We start from the raw sequence: 5,717 nt of genomic DNA on the forward strand, positions 1-5,717 counted from the left end.
ATATTCTTGAAATAAACACTCTTGCATTCCCCCACATATTTCTACACATTTTTAATTTTTTTGCAGCCTTTATTGATGGTTCTGAACAAGGTGAGATATGACGGAACATATTTCTATTTAGATACTCAGTGATATCATCAAGCACTTGCACACCAGTTAAAGCAGGGCCAGAGGCAAAGTGATGATCAGATTGCTCCTCTCCAGCAATAAGGTAGATTTCCTTTGTTCATTCTGTGAAGCAACATGGTAAAACTTTCCTTTATAAATTGGATTATCAGTTCATCGTACACAGCCCATTTTCCCTCGGTGCATCTTAACCCAGTCTCACAAGTACAGCCCTTCTTGTTCCGGTGCGAATGTTTCCCTTTGCCGTATTTCTGTGACCTCTGGAAAGTGTATCAATTTCTTGTTGATTTCTCTTGCTCAGTGAGTCGTTGCCTCACATGGGTTCCTTACACCAAGCAAAGAACGTAAGCTGTCGTCCCAGAATGGAAACCCTGGCTCCAAGGTGAAAGGACGTCAGCTTAACCCCTTCACCCGCCCCCCCCACAAGTTCCGCAGAAATTATTTTTAAAGGCACAATGAATTTTATTAGGTGAAATCAATTAATCTCCTATTGATCTCAGTGTAAATCAGCTGTCAGGATACACTCTCGGATGGAGGAACAATAGAAGTCCTTTGCATTAGGGCATTCTGAAGCACGTTCCGTAAATCAACTAACTAGTTAACCAGAGGATTTAGGACAGTACATTTGCACCACTTTTTATAATTGAATCGCTCCCATCAAACATTCAGAAATAAAGCAGCAAAATATGGAACTAAAGGAAAACTCACTTCTATAAAAAAGACACAGCTCTTGATGGGAACACAAAATTTCACAGAAATCTTCATTAGTTCAAGGACATTAGGGGATAAAAGAAAATGTGAAATGGTGTCCTCATTGAATTGATTTGTTGACAGCCTTCTAGCTAGGTGTGCACATATATATCTTATATATTTGCAACAATACAAAACCAGTTTTTGTTTGATCATTCCAATGGCACAACCCTAAAGTGATAGGCTGAAATACACCTGGTTTGCATGCCATCTTTAGACAAAATGAAGAAAACAGAAATTAGCGAGAGGTATTATTATGTGCATTAACTGTACTGTTTAAGCTGTAAATGCAAATAAGGCATTGTAATCTTTTCACTACTTCACAATTTTCTAAACAGTGAAATACAGTGAAATACGATAGCATCAGTTTTAGTGTTCAATACCTTAGTGTCTAGCCTTTTAGTTCAGTTTTTCGTCCTGTTTTACTGACAACCCCACAACTTTCAGGCAAGAAAGCTAGCATTAATTAAGACAGTGCCAGCTGTAATTTTCCTGGGAAGTAAATTTCTGCACAACTAAAGGTTACAGAGACCTTTTCACTGTCAAAATTTACTACAGCCTGTGAATGTTAATGTTTCTAATGAAGACATGCTCTCTGTCCCTGAACTTAAAAGTACCCTGTGAACAAGGAAATGTGGAAAAACTTAATTTGATGAATGTAGCTCTGGATTGCACATTAATTCAGGGTTAAGTTTTCTTCTACATATTATAATTACAGTGTTGATACAGTCTCTTGTTTTCCAAACAAGGAGTTGTACTGTAAATTGGCAATTTTACAACAGTCACGGACTTTCAATAAAAAATGTTATATTGAAAGACGTGAGGGGCAAACATTATTTTGCGTTGTTTCTGCGATGAAGCAGCAAGCACTAACAGCCATGTTTTTTTTTACAAGAAGGAATCGTGTGGGCACAAGGAGTGGAGTTATGTTGGTCGTCAGCCTTCATGTTTACTGTTCCCAGTGCTAAAGAAACAATTCAAACCCCCTTCCAATCAGTAAAGGATCATTTTCTGAGGAATTTTGTTCCTCGTTACCTCTTGTACTTCAAGATTAACATTTTGAAAGAAGCACTTTGACCTCCTTATTCCCTGACCCAAAAATCAAACCCGCCCTTTTGGTTGCTTCCTTGACAAAGCAGACATTAAACATTTAATGTAAAAATTCAGGAAACAGAACCATTTAATGAATTTGATTCTCTTATATACTCGACAAAGAGGGAATATGGATCGCTGCAAAATGTTTATTAAACAAGATGATCAATTACGGGAAGCTGTGTGACTACAAATCCAAATATGATAACTTTACTGGTCACAATGGTTTTCAGCACAATGTTTGGAATGTAAGGCTTTAACACCAATATTTCACCGAAACTGAAGCTGCCCATGTCTGCTCTTCACAAATATTCAGTGTTTTTTTTTCCCATGGATTGGAGTTCTTATGGTTCCGAGTGAGTTTCCTAATTAATACCTTAAATGTCTTTGTGTCAGAAGAACAGATAGTGTGCGCAAAACACGGAGATTAGAGCTGAGGAAGGCGACGGCGAGATCTGTGACAATCATTTATTGATAAAATATGAACTGTGATGTACAAAAGCATGAGCCACCTTCATTATTTTGCTCACGGATATGCCAAAAATCATTTAGTGCAAGGGAATGGCTGATGAATTTTGGCCATGTTTGAAGCCGACTGGCTTTTATAGGTAAGGCAATGCAGTCAGTAATGCGGATAAACAAGGAGGCGATCAAGGAGGACACAAAGCAGCTGATAGGACATGAACTGTTAGGCATGTGCAATGAGCTATAAAGCAGGCATCAGTTGAGACAGACGAAGAATGTGATGAAGATCCCACGGTCTGGTTTGATTATAATCAACAGTCATTTTCTAATAGATTTTTGTAGCATTGTTGTAATTTCTAATGAACTGGATCATATGTATTTTTGTTTCTGTGCTCATTCTATGCTCAGCGTACATCAATGTGTTTCACACATTTTGCCAGGATTACGCACTTGCTGCATTTTTCCCAGTGCTGAATGTTCCTCTTAACCTTGTAGGAGGCTGGAGGGTGTGGGTGTGGGGTGCAGTGGAGTTAGAGGGGAGGGTTGGTGGGCAAAGTATCTTTTCTCTCACAACATCTACCTTCTGCTGATATTTCATTCAATGTCTCTTACAGCACATCATAGGTGAAGAAGCCACCTTCAACTGAAATTGTTTAAATTGTTGCAGTTTTCCTGCATCATTACCATTAAAACTTGAAATAGTTCATGCCAAGTTGGGAGGTTTTGAGGTAAACTCAGGCACTTTAGTGAACCTCACGGTAGCATTGCCATGCACTTAAGCCCCTTTTCTATGTTAAGGATGCTGTATAAATGCAAGCTGTTGATGTTATTTCAGGGGACAACATCACACCACAACAAACCCTGGGGTGAAGATGTGAAAGTAGACAAAATAGTATACTTCTAACAAAAGTAGCCTGTTTGTTCATCTAGATTTAGCACATTTGCCCTCAGTGTTAATGACCTTAATTTGAACATGCCTGGAGCTGCTAAAGCAAAAACCTACAGGATTAACACACATGTGAGTCTATCTTGACTGAATATGTGGAGTATTCTGCTGAGCACACAATGCAACATTGCAGGATAGCACAGGAGCTGAAGGAGAGGCTGTACAAGTTCTCAGATGTGACACTGCAAATCCTGGTGTAGGAGGCCCAGAGGGAGACAGTTGAACATCCACCCTACCCATTTGTTTCCCCACCGCTTCCTCACCTTCAGCTGCTTTGTCATGTCCTTTGCTAATATATTGTCCAGTCCAAAGAAGACCCTGTGCACGGTTCTCATGATCAAGCACCAATTTTCTCATCATGACTCTATAAATTGTCCAGTGACATGGAACAGCACAGTATTTGTTCTTTTTAAGTGATGTTCTTGGAGAATTTCAGGAATGAATGTTGCTCGTGTATTGGCAAAGTCTTGATAAGATCTCCTGATGTGTTTCACAGATCCTCTCCACAGCTCCAGCAGTAATGATCATGAAATGAAGTGGAGAATATCCATTTAAGTAGCACTTGAAATTGACATCAATGTGCTATTCACTCACAGACAGCTGGCCACTGTTAGGAGAGGCCAGTCGCTGAAGCGCAGGCCACAAATATGCCGTGCAGCCTCTTTAATGAGAACTAGCGAGCATTTTAAGTGGCAAACAGCTCTTAAACAAGCTTCTGGGCAGATGTTCCCAGTGCTGGTTTCAACTCCTTTTCCAAGATGATGATATGGGCTGAATGTGGGCTAAACCAGCATTCCAGTTAAGACCTTATCTTGACCAGCTCTTCATCTGTTTAGCACTTAAAATGTTCAGTAAAATCACTCCTGCATCTCCTGCAGTGCCAAGTTTGCCACATTTTTGGATCACCAATTAAAACATTACACTTCCCTTAGCACTTAAATGCTTTAGGAGACATGTTACAACTGTAGCAAAACTCCTCCATCAGGAAGGGAAAAGCAGAAAAGAAATCAGAATTCTTTCTGTGTCACCCCAGTGACCATTTTTACCATTTCACTGGCACTGAAAAATTTTTACCCACGCGAGAAAATGGTGAATTGAAACTTACTCAGAAAATGTTCCCCAAATATTTCAATCAACTTGGAATTGCTGAGAATGGTGGTAAGATTTCACTCAGAAATTTCTGCAGAATTATTTCTGTATTCTGCAGAAAATTAAGGGCAGAATTCGACAATGTTGTTAGCACATGCTAACTTGCTGGTTAGGTGCATTGGCCATGCTAAATTCTTCCTCAGTGTACCCAGATGGGCGCCGGAGTGTGGCGGCTAGGGGATTTTCACAGTAACTTCATTGCAGTGTGAATGTAAACCTACCTGTGACACTAATGTGTCGCTTTAAGCAAGTGCCATGACAACCTTTGAAATTTGCCCAATGGTGCACTAGCGATGCTTTATCTTTCAGGCGTACTTGGGTCACATTTTTTTCAGAGGGCAGCAAGCTGAGGGACAATCTGAAGCAAGCCCTACAAAACACTTGTTTTGTGCATCCAAGATTGTAGCAACTTCAAAGTGAAGGCCATGTGCCCCACATGTGTAAATCTCTCAGTAAAGACAAACACTACAGGCATAGTTAATGGACTGCTCAGGGCTTTCTGATGCAGTGTTAAAGAGCGCATTCATACGAGCCATTGTCACAAATATAACAAAAAACTTCCTGCAGGAGCATCATCAACAGAAAAATACCAGACAAATGCAGTATGACCCAAGTAATGCTCTGTTTTGTTCTTAATTTCTCTTCTGGCTGTGCTGTTATTAATCTCATTCCTGTTCAATACATCCTTGATGACTGATATATTTAATCATTATAAACAGCGAATGTAACTGAATTAGTTTCAGAGAATGAAAAATGTATATTCTCTGCCATCTTTTCTGGCTCCTCTTCTCAACTCCCCAAAACTTACAAAAGGATACTTGAATGCGTAGTATCTCTTAAATTCAAAGTATTCCAAGAGCCGCAGTGCTGACATCAAACCTAATAAATAGAGAATAGCAAATATTAGTAACATCTGACTCGAGCTTTTTAAAAATGTGTGCCCATGAGTGACTAGGGTCACCAGACACCTGACAAACTGTTGCATAATGTTTATCAAAATTATTCAACCACGCGAGTCAAAAACAGGGTAAATGCAGCAATATTCATGTGTTCTATGGTGCCCAGAGCCTTTTCCATTGTATTTCTCATAAAGTGCCCTTCTTCTCCCACTGCTTTGAGGGAAGACCAGTAGCTGAAGCCTCCTGTAGCTGATCAGCAGCAGTGTTCGGAAGCAATAGGTCTGATTGTC

The 5,717-nt window shown here is 39.8% G+C and overlaps 1 long non-coding RNA gene across 1 annotated transcript in view; it reads right to left on the reverse strand.

The window, feature by feature from the left end:
* Positions 1 to 5,325: 5,325 nt before the first annotated feature.
* Positions 5,326 to 5,717, reverse strand: part of LOC145341894 (uncharacterized) — a 151,324-nt gene continuing 150,932 nt past the window's right edge. Inside the window, exon 5 of the long non-coding RNA XR_013886461.1 lies at positions 5,326 to 5,407. This is a non-coding gene — a long non-coding RNA (uncharacterized LOC145341894). The remainder of the gene's footprint in view (positions 5,408 to 5,717) is intronic.

The sequence above is a fragment of the Carcharhinus amblyrhynchos genome, chromosome 4, assembly GCF_965287045.1.
Source record: "Carcharhinus amblyrhynchos chromosome 4, sCarAmb.v2.hapA, whole genome shotgun sequence".
Classification (NCBI taxonomy): Eukaryota; Metazoa; Chordata; class Chondrichthyes; order Carcharhiniformes; family Carcharhinidae; genus Carcharhinus; species Carcharhinus amblyrhynchos.